General features: G+C 32.3%; 1 protein-coding gene across 5 annotated transcripts in view; it reads right to left on the reverse strand.

The window, feature by feature from the left end:
* MGAT4C (MGAT4 family member C) overlaps positions 1 to 25,642 on the reverse strand; it is a 725,894-nt gene that overhangs the window by 305,086 nt on the left and 395,166 nt on the right. The gene's annotated exons all lie outside the window — the stretch shown is intronic.

Below are 25,642 nucleotides of genomic sequence, written 5' to 3' on the forward strand. Positions count from 1 at the left end.
AAAAGTATTTCAGAAAAAGTGCCTGAAAAAAACTTATCCCTTTCTCATATCTATTCCCTTCATTCCTTCTGTCTTCAGTATCTCCATCACTTTTTTCCCCCATAGGATCAGAGTGAAAAGACACATAAAAAAATACATGCTACTTAGTTCTTTATATATCCATACTCATCATTTACTTAAATGCCTAGTATATATATTTAAATCCTTTGTAATCTGGTTTTAACCTAAGATTGTTGATTTATGAATTCATACAAAAAGTATGTTTTGTTGTTTATTCATAAACAACTCTAAGAGCTTGTAATATCTGTTAAAAAATCATATCAAATAAAAGTTCTTGCTATTGTGGGATTTATGTTCTAACAAAGGAGACAAGCAAAAACCAAATATAAGTAAATTATATAATGTAGTATTAGAAAATGCTATATCTTTCTATCTATCTATCTATCTATCTATCTATCTATAAATAGAAAAATTGAGGGGATCCAAAGGGAAAGAAGATTAAAATTTCATCATTTTGTTTATATTTAAGGTAGAAATTTTACTAATTAGAAATGTGTCCAATTGCAAACATAGACAAGTTAGTGATAATGGCTAGAACAAAAATAACTTTAATCTTTGTGTGGAGGTAAATAGCTGTTAGCATTTGTAGTCCTGCTAAATAATCCCACTGGGAACATATCCAAATGTTTCTAGTTTCAGCAAGTTGATTTTTTAAAAAAACTTTTAATTCCAGTAGAATTAACATAGAATATTATTGGTTTCAGGAATACAATGTAGTGATTCAACAATTCTATACATTACTCAATGCTAATCAGAAGTGTACTCTTAAAAAAAAAAAAAAAAAAAAAAGAAGAAGTGTACTCTTTAACCTCCATCATCTATTTCACTCATTCCCTCATCCTCCTTCCCTCCGGTAACCATCAGTTTGTTCTCTATGGTTTAGAGTCTTTTTCTTGGTTTATATCTTTCTTTTTAAAAACTTTGCTTCTTTATTTTGTTTCTTAAGTTCCACATATGGGTGAAACCATATAGTATTTGTCTTTCTCTGTCATATTTCGCTTAGCCTTATATGCTCTAGCTCCTTCTATGTCCTTGCAGATGATAAGATTTCATTCTTTAAAATGGGTGAGTAATGTTTCATTTTATATGTATATATAAAGGTATATCTATTTATCTTCAATACACATGGGTGGCTTCTATAACTTGTCTATTGTAAATAGTGCTGTTATAAACATAGGGGTGCATGTATCCTTTTGAATTAGTGTTTTCATATTTTGGGGAGTAAATACCCAATAAGTGATTACCGGATTATAAGGTAGCTCCATTTTTAACTTTCTGAGGAACCTCCATACTGTTTTCCATAGTGGCTACACCACTTTGCATTCTCATCAACAAAGCACCAAGTTCCTTTTTCTCCATAACTTCACCAATACTGGTTGTTTCTTGTGTTTTTTATTTTAGCCATTCTGACAGTTGTGAGGTGATATCTCAGTGTAATTTTGATTTGCATTTGATGATTCGTGATGTTGAGCGTCATTTCATGTGTCTGTTGGTCATCTGCATGTCTTTGGAAAAATGTCTATGCATGTCTTCTACCCATTTCTGAACTGGATTATTTATCTTTTGAGTATTGAATTTTATAAATTCTTTAGATATTTTGGATACTAACACTCTGTTGGATATGCTATTTGCAATATCTTTTCCCATTCAGTAGGTTGACTTTTAGTTTTGTTGATTATTTCCTTTGCTGTGCAGAAGCTTTTCATTTTGGTGTAGTCCCAACAATTCAGTTTTGCTATTATTTCTATTTTTGCTATTATTTCCTTGCCTCAGGAGATCTATGTAGAAAAATGTTGCTCAGTCAATGTCAGATAAATTACTGCCTATGCTGTCTTCGAGGATCTTTATAGTTTTTGGTCTCACATTTAGGTTTTTAATCCACGTTGAGTTTATTTTTGTGTAATGTAAGAAAGTGGTCCAATTTCATTGTTTTGCACAAAGCTGTCTAGTTTTTCCCAACACCCTGTTAAAGAGACTGTCTTTCTCATTGCATATTATTTTCTCCTTTGTTGAAGATTAAATGACCATATAATTGTGGATTTGTTTATGGGTTTTCTATTATGTTCTATTGATCTATGTGTTTGTTTTTGTGCCAATACCATAGTATTTTGATCACTACAGCTTTTTTTTTTTTTTTTTTTTTTTTTTTCACTACAGCTTTTTAATAGAACTTCGAATCTGGAATAGTGTTACTTCCAGTTTACTTTTCTTTTTCAAGATTCCTGGTTATCAGGGGTTCTTTGTTTTCCATACAAATTCTAGGATTGTTTGTTCTAGTTCTGTGAAAAATACTGTTGGTGTTTTGATATGGATTGCATTAACTGTGTAGATTGCTTTGTATGGTATAGACATTTTAACAATATTTCCCTTCCAATATATGGGCATGGAATGTCTTTCCATTTCTTTGTGTCATCTTCAATTACTTTCATAAGTGTTTTACAGTTTTAAGAGTACAGGTATTTCACTTCTTTAGTTAAATTTATTTCTAAGTATTTTATTATTTTTGGTACGGTTGTAACCAGGTTTTCTTAATCTCTCATTTATTTATTTCCATGTAATGTTTTATTTTTCTTTGATTTCTTGGTTGACCCATTCATTGGTTAGTAGCAAGTTGTTTAACCTCTATGTATTGGTGGTCTTTCCAAATATTTTCTTATGGTTGATTTTTAGTTTTGTAGTGTTATGGTCAGAAAAGAGGCATGGTATGACTTTGATATTCTTAAATTAATTTTAGGCTTTTTTGTGGCTTAATATGTGATCTATTCTAGAGAATGTTCTGTGTGCACTTGAAATGAATGTGTATTCTGATTTTTTAGGATGGAATGTTCTGACTACATCTGTTAAATCCATCTAGTCCAGTGTGTCATTCAAAGCCACTGTTCACTTGTTGATTTTCTGTTTGGATGATCTGTTCTTTGATATAAGTGGGTTGTTAAAGTCCCATACTATTATTATATTGTTATCAATTAGTTCTTTTATGGTTGTTAATGTTTTATGTATTTAAGTGCTCCTATGTTGGGTACATAGATATTTACAATTGTTATATCTTCTTCTTGGATAATCTTCTTCATTATTATATGGTGTCCTTCTTGGTCTCTCATTATAGTCTTTGTTACAAAGCCTATTTTGTCTGAAAAAAAGTATTGCTACCTGGCTAAAATTTTTATTTTAATAGGATGATTGGGATGGTCTTACTGTTACTTAAACAAAAATTTTAAATACATAAGGAAATTTGTTATGCTGATATCTAAGTAATCTGCATCTGAACAAAGGAAATAGCTCTGCAATGACTTTAGGATGGATGGAAACCTGCATACAGCATATGTATTAGTTTCCTAGTGCTGCTACAACAAATTACTACAAACTTCAACTATTACAATACAGATTTATTATCTGTCAATTTTGGAGGCTCAAAGTACAAAGTAAGTTTCACTGGGTTGAAATGATGGTTTCAACAGGATTGTGTTCCCTCTGATGGTTCTAGGGGAGAATTTGTTTCTCTGCTTTTTCTAGCTTTTAGAGCTGCATTGCATATTATATTCCTAGGCTTATGATTCTTCCAAGTTAAAAAGTAGTATGTTGCTTCACTCTTCACATCACCTTATTCTCCTGTAAAAACTCTTTCTTTTAGGAACACTTGTGATTATATTTAGGGCTCATTCAAGTAATTCAGGATAACCTTTCATCTCAAGACCCTTAACTTAATTTCATCTACATAATCCATTTTGTCATCTACAGTAACATAGCTTCCAGAAATAAGACCTGGATGAGGGTCATTATTCAATCTACCAAAGCAGTCATGAGGATCTGTAATGCTAATAACAATGATGATTTAAATCAACAAAAATTGAGCCTGGAAAAGATTTATTCCATAATTCTAAGTAATAGATCTGACATCATTTTTATACCAAAGTTCCTAGTCAATAAAAATCCAGATCTACTTCTGAAAGTCTCTCTCTCTGTATATACACACACACATACACATATATATGTATATATGTATTTATATGAAGTTATATATATCTACATTACTAGAATAAATTTAAATTGTAGGCATATGTTAGAAAAAATAATAAAGCTAATAACGTGTTAAAAATCCATAACTATGTATATATACATACCTAAACTTGAATATCTATAATGTGTTTCTGTAAACATGTTCCTTAAGGGGAAACAAACAGGAAAGAAAATAAAGGCCTATTAATAAAGGTTTTCTTGGCCTCCTCTTTTATATGATCTAGTTATGACTTCCCTACTTTGTAGTAAATGATGTAGGTACTAATAAAAATTTAACTTGTGTCAAGAACTGTTAGAAGCTAAAGGTATAGCATTTCAACAGGTCTTCACACATTTTTACATTCTAAATAGAAATATTCCTATCGATTTAATTTGCTAAAGTTCAACAAAATATTTAGAATTGCATGATATTGATACTTTTGCTTTGACACATAGATATCCATGTCCACATGCCCTAAGATGATATATTCAAATACAGATTTTTCCTAGTACTGTTAGGGAGCAAATTTTTTACATTGAAGTGATCACATTGAATTGGGTCCTGGTATGGTCTTTGAACCATTCTCACACATGATTATTGTCTATTGCTGTTTTTGAGTGGCCCTTGCATAAGAATTTCTATATGGAGAGGCTATCTTCCTTCCCATTACATATTGCCTTAAGATTGAGAGAAAATTGAGAGAAATATTTGCTAAGCCATGGCATCTTGTTGCTTCTGATTACAAAAAAATCCTGAGGTCAGAAGGTTTATAGCTCATATAATATGATTATGTTTTCATTATCTGTTGTATGATTTTTTACAACTTTAGGAAGCTGTACCTGACATGTGAAAATAGAACAAATAGATGAACATATAATCTTATAGAAAAGACAATTTTAATATTTCTTTTTCTGGTAACATTTATGGAGGGAATAATAAAGAAGGAGAAAAATCACAGTAAATGAGGAAGTATACAAGTTGAGCAGTAGAACAAAATATTAGGATCCACTATCAATTTTTGCATAATGAATTGAGAAACTGTATAATTGGTCATGATAAAAGATTAATAGAAAGAAGTACCACAGCCCAATATCAATATTATTAGAGAGGTTAAAGTATTGAATTAACAGAGGTGAAACTTATTATTCTCATCTTTATGTTTCTATGGATGTTTTCCGCTATAAAAGCATTTATGTGGAAAGAATAGTGTTGTTATAGAACTATAATTTCCATTTGCTTCAATAATGTGATGTAGCTTTCAAACTGATAAAGTATAGCTTCGTGCAGATTCTTTTTTCTGTAAATCCTTCAGTTCCTTCCTTCTTCAGGGGTTGGATCTATCTTTATGCTGGCCTTCTTCAGCATAGCGAGCCACTGCAGGGGTCTACATGTTTTATTATCCATGTCAAGTGAAGGCAAGAATGTGTCTCTTTCTCCAACCATAAAAATAAGGCCAAGTATTCACTTTGATTAAAAATCCCTGAAAAAAAAATCACACATTTGTTTAAACCACTGGTTTTAAAGTCTGCAGGAAAGATTATTGATTCAGATGGTAAACACACATCAGTACAGAGAAGTGAGTAAGAACTCAGATTTTAAAGTCAGACTGCTTCAGACCAAACTCTGAGTCTCTCTTTTAGTAGTTCTGCAATCTCATGCAAGTTACTGTACATATATCTGTGTCCTCATCTGTAAAATGAGGATAGTAGTAGTTACCCCAAAGATTATATTATGCAAACTTTATGTCATGAAGACAAATATATTACATAAATTTTTTAATAGCATATCTAGGCATCAAATCCTGATTTATTATGTATACTTATGTTAATCTGTATACATGAATAAATAGTAATTATGCTAATACATCTATATGTATGTTATATAGTGTATGTAATATATGATACATTTATATGTATATGTAGTCATGATTTTCTAGACTGTAAATGATTTGACTTTTATTGGTTAAAAAACGTTACTTTTATAAAACATATTTTGTTTTAGTTTCTTCCATTCAAATAAAAAGGAATCAATTCTAAGATAATCATAATTAAAGGATACAAGGGATTTGATACTCTTTATGAATATCAGAGTTGTGAATAAATTTGAAAAAACCATATATTTTTTATTTCAAGTTCTCTGATACATATTTTAAAATCCCAATTGTTTATTTGATTCTAATGATGTTATTTCTAGCTACAGTGGCTGTATTTTACCACATGATTCATAAGATAATATAACTTGCCTCACTCTCTAGAGTTACTTGATTTTAGGGTAAGTTATCATAATCTCCTATATTTTAATGCCCCATTTGTTTTTTCTTAATTTTTGTTAATCTGATTTTGTTCCTGGTTAATATGGCATATGTCCATATGCCATATAGTCCATTTTTATTATTTAAAATAAGAGTAAGGGATTAGTAATGTGAAAAAATCAATACCTTTTTAGGATTATAAAATTAGTAAGACAATTTTCAATATGCAATAGGTAAAGAAAAAACAAGCATGTGAAACAATGATAATATATATAGTTAAATAAACTCATAATATTGTTCCTATAGATGTTATGTTTCAAGTTATTAGTCAAAAGAATTTCGAAGTAATGAAAAAAACTGATAGTTTTTAAAAAATGCAATGAAATTTATAATATATCCTTTTTCTATATGTACTTAGTAAAATTATTTAAAAATAAACTTTTAGCTCCATGCTTTACTTTTTCTGACAGAAATGTGTCCTATTAAAATGGTTAATACTTTCCACAATCCCTTTCATACTAATAGGATATTTGAAATCAAAGTCTATTGGGAGCCTGGGTGGCTCAGTCAGTTAAGTATCTGCCTTTGGCTCAGGTCATGATAACAGAGTCCTGGGATGGAGTCCCACATGGTACTCTCTGCTCACTCACTCTCTCCTTCCACCCCTCTCCATCTGGTTGTGATCTCTCTATCTCTCTCTCACGCTCTCTCTCTCAAATAAATCTGCTCAGCAAGGAGTCTGTTTCTCCTTCCACCCCTCTCCATCTGGTTGTGATCTCTCTATCTCTCTCTCACGCTCTCTCTCTCAAATAAATCTGCTCAGCAAGGAGTCTGTTTCTCCTTCCACCCCTCTCCATCTGGTTGTGATCTCTCTATCTCTCTCTCACGCTCTCTCTCTCTCAAATAAATAAATAAAATCTTTTTGAAAAAAAGGGAAATCAGAGACTATTGACATTCATGTATTAGACTAAATGAATCAGCACAGTAGTATGGCCGATACATATATTTCTATAAACAAAACATAGAAATCATTAGAAGACAAATACTGTATTTGAATTCAGACAATGATAAATTTCTTGTATAAACCTCTAGTAATCATGGGGATCCCTTGGTAGCTCAGTGGTTTAGCGTCTGCCTTCGGCCCAAGGCATGATCCTGCAGTCCCAGGATCGAGTCCCACATCCGGCTCCCTGCATGGAACCTGCTTCTCCCTCTGCCTGTGTCTCTGCCACTCTGTGTCTCGCATGAATAAATAAATGAAATCTTAAAAAACAAACAAACAAAAAAACCTCTAGTGATCAAGAAAAAACTGGGAAAATATTGACTTCAATTAGTTTTATTCTTTAGTTGATTTATCACTGGAAACAATTTCTTTCCTTTTAATTGAATACAGTAATTTAAATCAAGTATATTGTCACAAACACATTGATCTTCTCTTAACTAGCAAAATAAATTTATGTAGTTAAAAACAAAATACAGTTTTTTCTTGTAAGGTTGGTTACATATTGCTCCTTTATTTTAGCTATCCATCTCACAAATTTCTGCAGGTTCTCATGGGTGGCAAAAGAATGGTTGATGCCTCTGTGTGATCCATCTACATAGAAAGTAAACACTTGCTATATTCTGTTAGGAGTCACAAACATGTTTGGCTTCATCATGATATGGTTCCTAATATATATATTTTCATTTCATTGTTTGGCTTCATCATGATATGGTTCCTAATATATATACTTTCATTCTTTTCATGCATCTTAGTTACTAATTGATTATGATGTATTTTGCATTCATTTTATCATATCATGTTTGATTTTGATATATTTCCTTTTTGTTTTTAAACACTTTTAGCTGTACATTTTGTTAACTACACATGTGATTTAAACCCAGGAGTAATTAGAGCATATTTCAAATATGCCACTTTATTAAGTGTGAATTTTAAAGGGAGGATTATATAAGCAACATAGTAATTGTACTTTTTTGAATATTCTAACTTTATATTAGGAGGTAAAATGATAAGAATATAAAAACCTTGGTAACTAATCCACAAAGAAATAAAGTTGTTTGTTTTTTTGTCCTTCCTGTGCAATGCCAAATAGGAAAATAGTCAATAATTCTTCTCCAGAAACATTTGCTCTGTGTCCCAGATTTATGTCTGGATGTTTACTTGGTTTGCATCATTCTCAAGAGATATGGCTTATTAGAGCCACTCGATGGAAGTCATAGAAATCTAATGACAATTGTTTGTTTTTCCCAAAGAACTACTTCCTAATGATTATTATTCAACCCTGCAGTATTAAAATGATATGTTCAGCTCTAGAGGAGATTTTTAAAAAATTATTTCTTTTATGTTGATGCCTGTTATAGAATAAATGTCAAATTTTCTGACCTATAGTAGATGTTTAGAAGCAGATCAATTGTTTTAATATAAGTGTTGCCTACTTCACTGATGCTTCACGCAAGCATGAATAACAATGTGAAGCTAGCAGATCAATACCATGCATGTTTCTTTGTAGCAGCAGACATTCAAACACAGACATTTATTTTGTTATACTTTAAATTCAATTACCTCTAATATAATTTAGTTCAGAGTAGCTGCTAATACTGGGGATTATAGAGGGTTGTTTTTCCTTCCCTTAGCCATGTATTGGCCCCCTTTCATGTCTTTTCATATGAATTTCTCATTAATCATTACATACTTCAGTGACAGATAAAACAAGTATTTATTTAGAAATTACTATAGCTTTGTGATACAGGGCCCAAGAAATCCTTAACCAAACTCACAAATAAAATGTACAATGGAATACTGGCAAAAGTTTCCAGCTCTAACTGTGCCATTAAATAGGACTGTGATTTAACCTGACTTTACTTCTGGTCTTTCAGGATGGGTAAATCCAAACCTCTCTAGAGCTCAGTCTGTTTATCTGCAAAGTGGGTAGAGTGAAAGGACTTAAAGGAGACACTATGTTAAAATCAATAAAAATTCATGCTTGACACAGGGCTTTCTATGAAGTTCTTTTAATTCTATTACCATCAAGGGAATTATACTATTGGGGTCAAAATGGTGTAGTGAGCATCGCATGAGTTTTGAAGTGAGGAAGAACACTTTAATTCTACTAATTGTCTATGTGATTTTGAGGACAATATATTTGCAACGTGAGTGTGCTTATTATTTATAAAAATGAAGATGATATTTTTTATATAATATCATTGGAGGGTTAAAGTAGATAAGCCAATCTTTTCATAGTAAACAGCCAGTAGGTATTAGTTTTATTCTCTACCCAGTCACATAGCTGAGGAAAAGAACCAGAAAAATTTAAATCCATTAGACTGTAATAAATAGCAAAATTTGTATTACAGGAAAGGTTGATGAAGTTACTAAAGAGTACATTAACATTTAATTTATAAGTAAACATAGGTCATATTTTAATGGCACAGAAAAAACTGTATTTGTAGAACCAATTTATCTAATCATTAATTTAAAAGTTTAAAAAAAAAACTTGAACTTTTACATCTCTGGAAGTGAGCAAATATTGTACCACTTTTTCTTCTCCAAACAACAACCAAAAAATACAACAGAATATGAACAATGAGAAATGAAAACAGTCAACAATTAAAGCCAAACTATTTTAACTAACTCCAAAAGGCACTCTAAAAGAGCCCTACTTTATTACCTCTTAAACAACAACAAAAATAAGGTAGTAAGACAGTTGAGGATGATCTAGACAAGCTGTATTTTAATGTCAGGAAGCTTTTTTTATATGACTTCCTCAAATATCAGAACCCTTTTGTGTCAGCTCCAGCTCCCTCTCTTAGATTTGTTCTTAAAATAACTAGAGTCATATCATTAAAATAATTATAATCAGTTATGTAAGTACGGTAAGATACAAACATATAAGTAAAAACTGTACAAAATGCTTTTACACTTGCTTTCCTATCAATTTACAATAAAGCATAATATAATTTTACCATCACCTTGAGGTCCTAGGATGCTCCACACTATACACTGCCAACAAAATATTATCTCCACAGATGTGCAAGGATTGGAAGATTTATATCAGGTAAAGGACAAGGTTCTTTTTCTGCAAGTTTTCCATTTGCTACTTGCCTCAACTAGCTTGTTAAAATTAAAGATACTACTAATTTAGGGCACAGTGCTATGGTAGGGAGAAGCAGGAAGGACTACGAGGAGTTTCCCCAATATTCTAATGTTTTGGAAAGTCCTGCAGGTGGCAATTGTGGGTACTGTTTGAAACTGTTTGTCAGTCTGTATTATTTCCCACATCACCATCCATTTAAGGAGGGCTACCTGCAACAGGACGACCCTCCTGGAAGTCTGCTTAGATTTGTGCTGCGGACTATTCTAGCAGGTGCATTGACTTTTTTCCAAACTCCTGATCATCTTAGCAGCTAATGTGGCTTTTTTGAAGTTTAACCACCAGGGACACCTGGGTGGCTCAGTAGTTGAGCATCTGCCTTTGGCTCAGATCGTGATCCAGGGGTCCTGGGATGGAGTCCCACATCAAGCTCCCCATGGGGAGTCTGCTCTTCCCTCTGTTTATGTCTCTGCCTCTCTCTGTGTGTCTCTCATGAATAAATAAATAAAATCTTTAAAAAAAAGAAATTTAATGACCAATGACATCTACTAAAATTCCATAAGGCACTCATATTCACTACTTCAAAGAATGAATTTGGCATGAGTGGTAAATGCCATGATTCAGAAAAGTGAGGTTGAATTTAGAGCCTTCATCATCAGAGAAAACCTGAAAGATCCTGGCTTTCTCTTGAGATATTTCTGGAATTTTTTTACTGAAAAAATTCTGTATACAATTTTACGGTATAACGGTTTTGCGATATTTCTCTGGAAGTTAGTAGAAAATGTATTTGTGATGTGGGTGTGTTCACGTTTACATTTATTTTAAATGAGCAGTCACACTTTCATATTCCATTACTCTAAATGATGCACTTTACATATATCACCAGATAAAAAAAAGCTAATCATGCCATAAGAAAGCCTAAAACACAGTTATGTAATAACATAGTGCATACAATGCATTATACATTTAGAAAGATCTATTTATTTGAAAGATTTTCTGAGTCAGTTTCTATTTAACCACTCTCTGAAATATTGTCATGCAGGCCATTTGCTGTATTTTTTTAAAGACAGATTTCACATTTTCTCTGCTGACATTAGAAACTATGTAAGATGAAATAGGGAATGAGCAGATAATATTTATCGAAAATGCTTACATTTCTGCAGATGGAATATCACATATGAAAATACTTAAGTTTACTTTCAAAATAAGGAAAATAATCACTTATATTCAGAATTACTCTGAGGATTTTTTAAAAAATATTTTATATATTTATTCACCAGAGACAGAGAGAGAGAGAGAAAGAAAGAGAGAGAGAGAGACATGCAGAGACACAGGCAGAGGGAGAAGCAGGCTCCATGCAGGAGCCCGATGTGAGACTTGTTCCCAGGACTCCAGGATCACGCCCTGGGCTGAAGGGAGGCGCTCAATCACTGAGCCACACAGGCATCCCTACTCTGAGGATTAAATGAGATATTGTACATAAAGGAAACAGAGAATAACAGGCATTGAGTAAAAATAGTCAATAAAAACTAGCCATGATTAAATTATTATTGTATTTATTATTAATTTCATCCAGTAGTGCCTAAAACATGTTGATCTTTAACAACAGAATGTGTTGCTTTTAATACTGGCCCTATCTTTGTACTTATCTATATGGCATGTTCCATGCTTATGTCTATGACTACTTCAGTATCGCTAAGTCTACCCCCCCCACACACACACACACAAAGAATGACTATCAATAGTTAAAGAAAACTATTTAGAAAACTATCTTTTAAAATCAGGGTCAATTGTATGTGTAAGAGTATATGCATTTGAATGAGTTTTTATACTTAATTGTATGACTTTGTAAAGCATACTTAAATAAGATAGTAATAATTAGTCCAGTTGGTGGATATTATAGCAGTAATCAAGATCATTTCTTGAGCAATGGCTTTGAAGTAGTTTGCACTTTTGTTTTACTCCTAAAAACACCAGTTACCCTCCTCCCTTTCTTCATTTTCTTCCCCTTAGTCCCAAAACCACTTTTAACTTTTGTAGCTGCTTTCTTAACGCTACGTCTTACTTACTCTGTTTTCAGTTTTAGGCGCCATATATTGATTACTCACTAGGACAGTAAGGAACTTAGCACTCTTTCCTTCTACTCTAACTACACATGCACGACCTTCCTGCAACTCTTTCTATCTAATGTATATTGTAATGTAAGCCAAATAAAAATCCAAATTTTGACAATACAGATGCTATTTACACCACAGTTATATAGTCATTGGTGATTTGTTTGCATATTTCACATAACTCTTAGCTTTTCTTAACAATAACTGCTCAAACTTCTTACATTTATTTAATTTTTTTGTTATGACTTATTCACCTTAAACATTCACCTATTCAAATCTCTTCTTTACATGATCAGATACAGTAGGTTTCTAACAATTTCCTCCTTTTGGAGAAATTTCTTAGAGAGCCTTCTGATATGCTCAGACTTGGCCTGCTGTATACCTGGCACACAGTCATTATCCTGTTTCCCCTACACCATTATCCTGGGGATGCCTGTTGCTTTTATTATTATTTAAATCTATGATTTAATATGTATATATACAATATATATATTTTCTTCGTATGATCCCTTGTTTTTGTAGAGGACATTCTTTAGTAGCTTCCTGACAAATGGTGCATAAAAACTAATGCTTTGACACCTTGGATGACTAATGAAGTATTTAATCAATCTCCACATTTGATGGATACTTTGGACATAATTCTACACTGGAAATTATTTCTCCTCAGAGAGTCTTGACCAATAATAATTAATTGTAATTTTTAACATGACACAAATCATGTAATATCTTTATATTTGTACAGCCGGGCTCCCCTTAGATCCTCTTCATCAACTCGTTCCATTCTTTCCTTCAAGAACATTTACCATCTAAATTTTTGTAGGTATCTTTGTTTTTAAAGATTGTGGTTTGTGAAAGCATTCAAATTTGGTAGAAAATAAGTGCTGTTCAAAAATGCCAATACATTCTAGTTTCTGGTGTTTTACATCTATTCTCTTTATTGTCCTGCCCCATCCCTGAAAGTCTGCAGAAACTTCCATATTCCATAATTTTAATATTTTAGTAAGCCTCACTTACTCTTATTTTCATTCACTGTATTATTTACTGGCACTTCCAATCTGGAAAGTTATGTTTTTCAGTTTTTGAAACTGTATTAAATTTTATTGAGGGCAGCCTGGGTGCCTCAGTGATTTGGCACTGCCTTCAGCCCAGAGTGTGATCCTGGAGATCTCTCGCTCCTCTCTGTGTTTCTCATGAGTAAATAAACAAAATCTTAAAAAAAATATTTTATTGATGATTTCCCACCCATTTTATTTCTCTTGTTTTTGAAATTCCATACTTTAGGTGTTGGGACCCCTAGATGAATACACTATTTTGCTTATTTTTCTTTCCTATTTTTCATCTATTTGTCTTTTTGCTTTACTTCCCAGGGATTTTTTTAAAATTTACCTTCCAACACTAGTTGCGGCTCCATGCTGAGTAATATCGGAACTGAGGCAAAGGGAAAAATAGTAATACTGATCTTGTCTTTATTTTTTTTTATATTTTTTTAAGTTTTTTAAAAAAAATTTTTATTTATTTATGATAGTCACAGAGAGAGAGAGAGAGAGAGAGAGAGAGGCAGAGACATAGGCAGAGGGGGAAGCAGGCTCCATGCACCGGGAGCCCGACGTGGGAATCGATCCCGGGTCTGCAGGATCGCGCCCTGGGCCAAAGGCAGGCGCTAAACCCCTGTGCCACCCAGGGATCCCTTGTCTTTATTTTTAAAAATATATTTTGGGATGCCTGGATGGCTCAGTGGTTGAGCATCTGCCTTTGGCTCAGGGCGTGATCCCGGAGTCTCACATCGGGCTCCCCACAGGGAGCCCGTTTCTCCCTCTGCCGATGTCTCTGCTTCTCTCTCTGTGTCTCTCATGAATAAATAAATGAAATCTTAAAATATATATATATATATATATATTTATATATACATATATATAGTTCATTTTATGTTTATGTGTTAATTTTTATTTTTAAATATATTTTATTAAAGATAGGGTTTTTTTTTAATTACTGAGATTATTGGAGTACCCTTAAATTTTGCACTAAAGTGAGTATCTCATATGATTCACCTTCATCTCAGCCCTGCTTAATGTTTCCTGATGTGGGGCACCTTGTGCAGCTCTGTCAGTTAACTGTCTAACTCTTGAGGCTCCTGTCTTCAGCTCAGGGTCATAAGGTCAAGTCCCACATTGGGATCCATGCTGAGTGTGGAGCCTACATAAAAAGAAAAAAAAAAATGTTCCCTGATGTGTATCCTTTCTTAAAGCTAAGTAAAACTGGTGCCAGTGGAAGTCTCTTGTTTTTCCTAAATTTTGTTGTTTATCCAAACCGAGAATACTACAGCTAATGTAGTAGAATTAATTACTGAAGTAAGTCAAACTTTTAAAAATATGGAAACAATAATTGGAGGAAATGGAGATAATAAAGAAAATAAGATACGAAAATAAACAAAAATTCTGACTTAATATGCCTAAAGATATATGAAAATATTGCTACCAAGAATTGGATACTATTTTCAAAACGTGAAATATCCAGAGTACAGTTCTTTATTTTCAACCAATCTCTATTATTATTTTTTTTGCTTCTACCTTACCCCATTATTTATCCACCAAACCACAGGTATCTTGTGCTGCAAATAACTAAGACTTCCGGGAATTGTGCAGTGCAATGTCAATTATATCATTTCTTGTCTTTTCCCACTGACAACTTAGGTTACTTTTCTCACATGTTTGTTATTTACTGCTAGTCCAGAGACTTAGCTTGCAAAATGTTGTTGCATTGTTCTCAACCCTCAATCTCCCCTAACTTGAAAGTTTGTGTCATATAATGAAAAATAACACTTTAGTTTCATTTTAGTGGAGTGCATGGAGGGAAACCATAGAAGAGGTCAGTCTACCACCATTACCTGAAATTTAGCTTTTTAAATGTTTATCATGTTTATACAACACTTTTATCAGCACAAAAAAGAACATGAGTCAAGATTTCTACAATGAGATTAAGATGTGCGAAATATATTTACATTTTAGCAGAGAATTTTAAGTATCTTCTATGTACCAATACTATACACTCTTTATTGAACATACAATATTTCAAAGAAGAAAGACATAACAATGGGCATTTTCTATAGTCTGAAATATATTATTTTGAAAAAAAAAAAAAAAAACTCATGGTGCAATAGGAACAACCATAGCTCAGTAGTCCAGGGAAGTCTACCAGAAAGGATAACTTCTAAGTTCAGTCATTAAAAAATTAGACTAAGTACTAAAAGAATGACAGGAAACAGGAACATCTCTAGCTAAATGCTAAGTATAATAGTAATGCATGTAACATTCTAGAAAGATAGGAGAACACAGCATGAGGGAAGCCTCATAATTCATTCAGCACATTTATAGCAAGATTTGAAGGCAATAAAGAATGATAATTGTCAAGGTACTTCTTCAAAAGGATAAGTCATCGATTCTTAACATTATTGAATTAGCAGTGTATTTACTGAATTAGAACACTACATATTGACAATAGAAGTATAAATGAGATTTAAATGGACAAATTTACTACTTGACCTGCTAAACACTGTTTGATTTTCAGTTTTATTTAGAAGAGAATAATATTTAATAATATAGGTAGTCTAGATTAAAGAAACTTCCACAATTCATGAAGGAAACATGACAAACAAATGTCAAAGGAAACTCCATTTACTTCCTGTGTAAATGATCTTAAGATACACTCAGAGTTAGGAAAGAAACCCTGAGAACATGAGTTGATTCTGGACATTCTACTAAGGTACTAAGGATAGAGTCTTGGCCAAGCATCTTTAACAAACTGCAATGACCTTTTTATTCCAGTGAGCATCTCCCAGTATTTTAAATTTATCATCATGAACAATACAGTCAACATAAGGAATTAGCAGCAAATAGAATTTTAAAAGAATGTCTTGGTGTTCAAGAAGTTGAAAATCATATTTATACTCAGGTACTAAAGGCTTTGTCTCTGTTACTTATTGTTAGGAAAAATAAATGACTAAAAGCATCTATTTCCAAAGGGCTTAACTATATCTTAATTGTCACATTCCTAATGCACTGCTAAAGAGGGCATTTCAACTCATTTGTTTTCTGCCAAGAAACTGTCCCTGGCATTTTTTTGTCTATGCATTCATTATTAATTAACATTTTACTAATCCCTTTAAAGCAAGAAATATAATGGGCATTTTAACATGTACTTTAAAAATTATTAAAAGGCAAGGGAGTCATCCTCTAATGTACTCACAATAAGTATAATCCCATTGGGAGTACACATGCAAGAATAGAAACGTTGGCTAAATGGTTGTTTTTCCTTCTCTATATATGACTATAAAAGTAAGACTACTCTCTCCAAAGAATATTTTGGCATTTATTTTAGCATGAATGGTATTTACTCTGCTATTCTCTTCTCACCTTTCCATTATACAGGTAAACACACTCATTTACTCTTGAGAATATTTTATTCATGGGGCAGTGACATTGAAATTGGAACCACAATCTTTTGTCCTTTCCTAAGCTTGAAGGAAAATAAAGATATATTTTTCTTTATGAATTATGATCATTTTTGTAGCTGAGAAAAATGATGGATAAAGATTAAGGCATTTGGTTAAGAATAATACAACATTGATTTTTTTCACGTTCCTATCATCATTAAAATTTTGATACCTTTATTTCTTTCTTTAAGTTTTGGATATCCCCACAAGGACCTTATTCATGAGTATCAGTAACTTATAGAACAAAGAACGTTGGTATTCTAGACCTTAGCAACATTTGTGATTTGGGACTAGTTTTCAGCTTCTCACAGTATTAATTTTTCCATGTGTAAAGTGGAACATTGACCACTAATGTCCCTATTAACTTCAAATTACCATACTGGGGTTTTAATTATTTACCCAGGTCTTAAGGTCTCTCATTTAAATATTATATGCAAATCACGATTTAATTTTCATTTTGTAAGTTTTCAAATGTCTTTTCACATAAAATAAATGTGTGAACAGCATTTTTTATTCAATTATTATGGTTGAGTATTAAAATTATTCAATCACACACTGGGAAACATTTTAATAATATACTAATTTATATTTAACATTTATTGTAATATTTATTATTTCAGTTAATGCCATGATTATTTAGTATTTACTTAATAGGATAAAAAATTGTAGCCAAACAAAATAGATACCAAGACAAAGAGTATTACCAGATATCAAGAATATTATTTCACAGTGATAAAAGGGGTCAGTCCATCAGGAAGATATAACAAACCTAGTTATATATATACTTAAGAGCAAGGTTTAGAAATACATGAGACAAAATTACAGAATTGAAGAAATAAATCTCAAATCCACACTTGTATGGAGAGTTTACCACTGCTTTGGTAATTGAGAGCAAGAAGACCAAAAAAAAAAAAAAAAAAAAAAAGCCAATGAACTAAATTATCAACTCATTTAAACTAATTGACACCTATAAAGTGCTACTCCCCAAATTGAAAGATACAATATTTTTAGAGGAGGCTGCAGGATAACTCCCAGTAAATTTCCAATAATTAAATAATGTACACAGTATACTGTTTTGACACAAAGCTATTTACTAAAAATTGATTTTAAAAGATGGATAGAGGGATCCCTGGGTGGTGCAGCGGTTTGGCGCCTGCCTTTGGCCCAGGGCACAATCCTGGAGACACGGAATCGAATCCCACATCAGGCTCCTGGTGCCTGGAGCCTGCTTCTCCCTCTGCCTGTGTCTCTGCCTCTCTCTCTCACTGTGTGCCTATCATAAATAAATAAAATAAAATAAAAATTAAAAAAAAAGAAATACTTCTCTATAAAAAATAAATAAATAAAAGATGGATAGAAAATTTCCAAATAAGAAATTAAATATTAAATATGTAAAGAATCTATGGATCAAAGAAAGAATCAAAAAGTAATTTAGATACTATTTCAGATTTTGTGATAAAGAAAGCAGATCATGCCAAAACCTGTGGAACACAGTTTAAGGGGTACGTAGAAAAAAAAACTGATAATTTTAAATTATTCTACTAGTAAAGACACAAAGTATAAAAAAAGACCTAATTTTCTATGTTCAGAAGTTAGAAAACAAGAATCAGTTTAAAAATAAAAAAGAGTAGAAGAAAGAAAAATTAGTGATAGGAGCAGATAGTAATACGTTTGAAAATGAAAAATATTTTAAAAATCAACAAAGTCAAAACTGCTTTCTTTGACAAGACTGATAAAATTGATATATCCTTACCCAGTTTCATAACAAAGAGGGTAAATCCAAAATACCATTATCAGAAATGAAGTGAACAATATTACAAATCCAACCCACAGTAAAGTTTCATAATAGTACTTTCTGAATAGTTTTAAGTAAATAGATGCACTAATTAAGAAAACAATAGACAAATTTTCTAAAGGACAGAAACTGCCATAACTGACATAGGGTAAGAAAGAAAATATGAACATCCCTTTATCCATTAAGAAAATTATATTTACAATTCAAAACCTTTCCACAAAGAAAATCTCAGTAGCTATTCAATTATTTGAAGAAGAAATAATATACAAATTTAGAAAATAGAAGGGAAAGGCACTTTCAAACTCATGTCTTTATACCAAATTTGATAAAGACCTGAAAAGAAATAAAAATACAGTACAATATTTCTCACAAACATAAATATAAAATCTTTAATGTAATATTAGCAAAGCAAATCATGCTATATATACGAAAGATGCTATATGATGACCAACTGGAGTATATTCCAGCAATGCAAGTTTGGTTTGGAATTCAGAAATTAATGCAATTTGATATGTAAAAAGTGTAGAGAAGACAAGTAATAAGATCATCTCAAAAGATACAGAAAAAATATAAAATCTAGCACTCATTTACAATAACAACTCTTAAAAATCTAGGAATAAAGTAGAACCTTCTTAATCCCATTAAGAGTATACATGAAAACTAGAATATTTGCAGAGAAACACTGAATGTGTGTCTCTTAACATAGACAATATGATAACAGAATCAGTTCTCACCATGTTTTAAAAAAGATTTATTTATTTTAAAGAGAGCACCTGCACTACCAGGGGATGGGGCAGAGGGAGAGGGAAAGACTCCTCAATCAGACTCCCCACCAAGCATGGAACCCAGTGTGGGGCTCGATCCCAGGATCCTGAGACCATGACCTGAGTTGAAATCAAGAGTTAGACAATTAACCAACTGAGTCACCCAGGACCCGTAGTTCTCACCATTTCTATTTAACATTGTAATGGAAGCTCTAGTTAATGAAATTGGACAAGAAGAATGAAAATGCAAGTGTTGGCATAAAAATTTTAATCAGATTATATATTATATATTTTATATATATATAAAAGCCTATGGAATGTATAAAAAATACATGGAGTAATAAATGAATTTAGCAAGTCCATAGGATAGAAGGTCAGCAAAAAATCTATTGTATTTCTATATACCAGAGTAGAAATGAAAAATTAAAGTGTTACGATTAATAATAGCATCAATAAACATTAAATAGGAATAAATCCAACAAAATATGTGTGATTTCTATTACGGAAACTACAAATTGCTTCAGACAGTAACAAGGCTTAAATAAAAGGACTTATGTCACCTTCATAAGATGAGAAGACTCAGTATTTTAAGGATGTGAATTCTTCCTGACTTCTTAGCCTTAATATGAGTTCAGTCAAAATATCATAAGAATATTAGCTGATTCTAAGATGAAATGGAAGAGGATCTAGAGGAGTTAAAATGCTCTTGAAAATGAATACATTTGGCTGAGTTACACTAACACATTTCAAAACTCGCTCTTAATCTACAATAATAATAAACATATGAATAGCATACTTCAAGTATTTAATAATACACAAATAGGTGAATAGAACAATAATAATTTCACACAAACAGGGGATCCCTGGGTGACTCGGCTGTTTGGCGCCTGCCTTTGGCTCAGGGTGTGACCCTGGAGTATCAGGATGGAGTCCCACATGGGGCTTCCTGCATGGAGCCTGCTTCTCCCTCTGCCTCTCGCTCTCTCTTCTCTCTCTCTCTCTCTCTCTCTCTCTCTCGGTCTCTCATGAATAAATAAATTAAAATCTTTAAAAAAAAATTCACACAAACATTTTCAATTACCTTTGGAACAAGGTCTGAGCTAAAAATGATTCTTGATCCCTATTTTTTTCAATACACAACATTTAATCTAGCTGGTTTATACAATTAAAAACTTGAAGCAAAAAGATTCTAGATGAAAATTTAGGAGAATGACTGCAATCTGAAATATGCCAAAATTCTTAAGTAATACATAAAACACCAAACAATAACAGTTTGCATTTACTTTTCTTAGTATAAATGTTTTCAAAGAATGATATTCTAAAACTAGAGCTAGGCAACATGGAATCATGGAAAGATCATGACCTTAATAAGGGTGATCTGATTAAATTAGTTCAGTAAGTATTGGGTTAAACACCAACTGTTAGTGTAAGAATTCTTTGGACTTAAAAAAAATTTTTTTTAAAGATTTTTTTTATTTATTCATGAGAGACACAGAGAGAGAGAGAGGCAGAGACACAGGCAGAGGGAGAAGCAGGCTCCATGCAGGGAGCCTGATGTGGGACTCTATCCCAGGACTCCAGGATCACTCCCTGAGCCAAAGGCAAGCACTTAACTGCTGAGCCACCCAGGTGTCCCTCTTTGGACTTTTAATAAGCAAATGTGCTTTTTCATTCTTTAAAAAAGATATTTGGTATAATATTTTCCAAATTTCTTTGTTAATTTCAGAGACTATCATCAGTTATCAAAATATGAATGATCACAAAATTTCTATTTACATGTTTCATTGTGTATGGCATAAAGAATATATTTCAGGAAGTTAATAGATTACACTCATCTTGTTCTTTTGTTCACGAAAGTCTAATTAAATATTTGACCTCCTCTTTTTTTTGCATTTTACAAGTCATCATCCTCATGAGTTTTTCCTCAAGTGTGTCTCTGAGAGATAAGCCCTCTATTACTGACATTTTATTTCAGGCTTCCTGCTTTATTAGTTTATTGAGTATTTGTCAAAGTCATTAGCAGTTTCTGTACATATTGATAATGATTCCTCCTCTAATTTATTTTATAAAGTGAAGCCAGATTAAGTACATACACCTACACATAAGCAAACCATACAAACAAGTGGGGGTGCATGTATGTGCCTGTATGTATTGAGCACATACAAGAGGAAAATCCTGTGGTACCTAGTACCAGATTTTTCTGTATGAGCTGTCATTCAAAATAACCACACTTTTATTTTCTATGCTTCTAAAGGAAAAAGAGATTGGACATGTTCAAGGGACAGAGCTACAGGCCCACAGAACCACTAGTTCCTCAAACTAGTGTTGAATCTTCCACAATCTTGTTCTAATCTACATTCAAATAAACGTCCATTCATAGCCAAAGATAACATAATACATCTAGCTATAGCTCAGATGATAAGCGATAAGCAACTAATTCTTACTAATACCTTTTTCATGCCTTTCCTTATGCCATTCCTTATGCCAAGTATTCCTTCAACTTTCTTTGAAGCTTGTGTCCACTCCTTTTCATCTTCTATTTTATAGTTGAAGCCCTACTGTATTTTTGAAAGTGTACATCGGATTTCCTTACTATATATTGATTTCATGGTGAGAGTTAACAACTTATAATAGTAAATCTATAGATTTTTTGCACAGTTTCATATATACAGACATAGTCATCTCAATCAATGCTTATAAAATAAATGGGTTTTTTAATAACCAGAGATTTTTTATTGTTTTTCTTTAAACTATTTAAAAGACATCCACAGAATGTTTCGTAACTACTCTTAGACAATACTAGTTATGTGTGTCATGGCACTTAATACTTAATAAGTTTGGTAGGCTTTAGTTGTGTAGTGAGGAAGCTGTTAAGGTCTGAAACTTGCTGACTTCTCTATTTGTATACAATAAGTATTTGCAATCATTTTTTAAATAAACTGGTGAGTATATAGCATTTGGTACTATGTATTTAAGATATACATTACATTTCTGATCCCATTTCTAGAATGATTTCGTTTTCATTATCTAACCTCACTGGTTCAATAAATTTTATTGACTATTTGCTATATTTCAGGCGCTGTGCTGGGCACTAAATATTGTGCTTAACTGTTGTAAGAGACACAAACAAAACAAGGAAATAATTTTTTCTCTTCTCTTTACATTTATTATTGTATAATAAAATATAAATAAAATGCTTACAATTATGGTAAATGCCATGAAGTAAAAAATAAAGAAGTTCATAAGAAGTGATGGCAAGCTTGGATGCTTTAAAAAGACTTTTTAAAAAATGACATTTAAGTTAATTTAGCGGAGTCTGAAAGGTGGGTAGCTATTCATGTAAAGAACAGAAGAAACTTTGTGATACAGAGAACTGTTTAAAAATACCATTACAACAAAATACTTAAATCCTCTGACTCCAACAAAACCATTTTCTCTGATTTACTCTAAAAAAATATGAATTTAATCTATGTTTTTAAATAGTTTTCCTTTAAAAAAAAGTAAATATCTCCTAGTGAGATATATAACAGGTTTGTGTAAAGACATTGAATATTCCATATTTAGACTTTTGTTTCCTCCTCAATAGGAAAAAAAATAAATAGAAAGAAGAGGGCAGAAATATGCCTAATTTTATGTACTTTGCATGTAGTAAATTGGTGTTTTTCCCCTAGTTTCATGAACTGCTTTTCTTTTTTTCTTTCTTTCTTTTTTTTTTATTATTATTTTTTTTAATTTTTATTTATTTATGATAGTCACACGCAGAGAGAGAGAGAGGCAGAGACACAGGCAGAGGGAGAAGCAGGCTCCATGCACCGGGAGCCCGATGTGGGATTCGATCCCGGGTCTCCAGGATCGCGCCCTGGGCCAAAGGCAGGCGCCAAACCGCTGCGCCACCCAGGGATCCCTCTTTTTTTTTTTTTTTTTTTACCAGAGAAATGCTTAACAGAACACGTTGAAACCCTAAAATAATTTTATTAGATATATTTATTTCACACTCTTATTTATTGGGAGGCCTTATAAGGTTTTAAGGTCACAATGTAATTTGAAGATTGGGAAGTGTAATGAACATCTTATTTAAATACTATAAATTATGCATAGATGATAGAATAAGTTCTTACAGTAATGCCCTACTTATACTTTAATTCATTAATAAGAAAATTCTGATTTGTGTTAAATGTTCCACATTTTCACATGTAGGACAAATATCAAAAACTTGTACCATATAAATGCAGCATAAATTCATCATTTTTATCCAGTTGGAAGAGTTTTTCTTTTGTTACTTCATGAAATGATCATTTGTTTTGGGTTGCAACTGAGAGTTTAAGGAACAATGTTAAATTAAAAAAAAAAAAAGAGAGAGAGAGAGAAAACATATAAGTTTATATAGTTACTTTACCCACCATTAAAACTGCTGTCATGCATGGTAAAAACACTTTGAAAAGATTTCTCTGATTGCTTTCACTTAACTACCTCTTTGCCATTTATTGGCTTAATTTTACACAAAATGAAGCATTTTTAAAACCTAAGGGAAGATATTAGGTTTTAGTTTTATATATCACATAATGGAAATAATAAAAAAAGGAGTTTTTGCATTTTCTAAATATCCCACATCCAAAAAGACATATCTGTACTAAAGTTTCTCAGCACAATTTTAACACGTAAAAATAAGCATCTCTTTCATGTGCTTTTCAAATTTGAACTGGTATCTGTCTCATTTTCCAAGGTATGCCATTTTCTCACAAAATATATATGGGGTAATAAAGTGAAATTTCCACAGCAGAAAACCATATTGTAAATGGGAAAAATCTTTATTTTCTAAAGCTTTTTCTTTGGCAAGATCTGATTCAAATCAGCTCTGCTTTTTTTTTTTTTCTTCCCAGTAAAATTAATGCACTTAAGTACATATTCCTTAAATAAATAGAGAAGCCATGGAAATGCATTAATCAAGAGCTAGAGCATTATTGGGAAATATATTTAAGCTACTTAATCATCAGAATAAATGACTGTGCTAACAACAGAAGGGTTGATTAATTTTTTGTTACAAACACTTGCATATTAATACACAGTTCAATTTTTGTCATTCCCCTTGCTGTTGAAATGTTCCGAGAGATCATCTAACATATGTTCAAATTACCAGCTTTCTAATAGATAAAAATTCAGTTGCAAGAAGCTATATGAATCAAGCATGCACCGTCCCACAGCTGAGGTCTGATGACCCCTGAATGTGACCTGCTCCCAGAGGAAAGCAATTTAATGCTCCATCGCACACAGAACAGTATGTATGAATCACAAAACCTCCAGATAAATTAGTGACAGGTACATCTGAATAGGATTCCTTCTAAGTCGCTTATCTGCAGCCAGGCAAGCTTGTTTCACCCTCACTTTCAAAGATAAAGCCACACGGCATGTGGCCGCAGCAGATTCTCAAAAAGCAAACAGCCCCCATCGTCCATTACTGAGAGGAAAAAAAATCTCCTTATTATTTCGTGTACCGTGTACTGTGACAGCAAATGGGATAAAGTGAAAACTATCTGCAGTGGGAAATTCATCAATCAATACCAGGCCTTATGTCTTCTCTAACTTTCATAAGCTCAGTGCCTCTTGCTCTTTCACTTTTATTTCTGACAGTTCTGATACCCCAGAGTTGCAACCATGGCAAAGTTCAAGAACAAAACAACAGGTTATTAAAGACAACTTATCAGAGGCCAAACAGAGAGAAGAGATGCCAACTGCCAACAATTAGTAAGTAGCTGAAAGACAGGTCTATGACAGAAGGAAGAAAGGCACAACAAGCTTTTACCTTTAGCAAACTATGGATTCCATTTGAAAAAACCCAGAGCAAACTGAGGTGCTAAATATATGCTTGAAGCACTCAGGGATGTTGATCATAGAATAGATGAAAAATAAATTATATTCAAAATAACACAAAAGATATGTATTTGTAAGAGACCTTATTTACATAGCTTAGCAACCATAGATAAATTGGAATAACAAAACTATATAAACTGTATGCTTTAAACTGAATGTCAATGAATAGCACAAATGTATTACCTTCTTCAAAGTTAAGCATTAACTTCAGAA

Source organism: Canis lupus, chromosome 13 (genome assembly GCF_048164855.1).
Source record: "Canis lupus baileyi chromosome 13, mCanLup2.hap1, whole genome shotgun sequence".
Classification (NCBI taxonomy): Eukaryota; Metazoa; Chordata; class Mammalia; order Carnivora; family Canidae; genus Canis; species Canis lupus.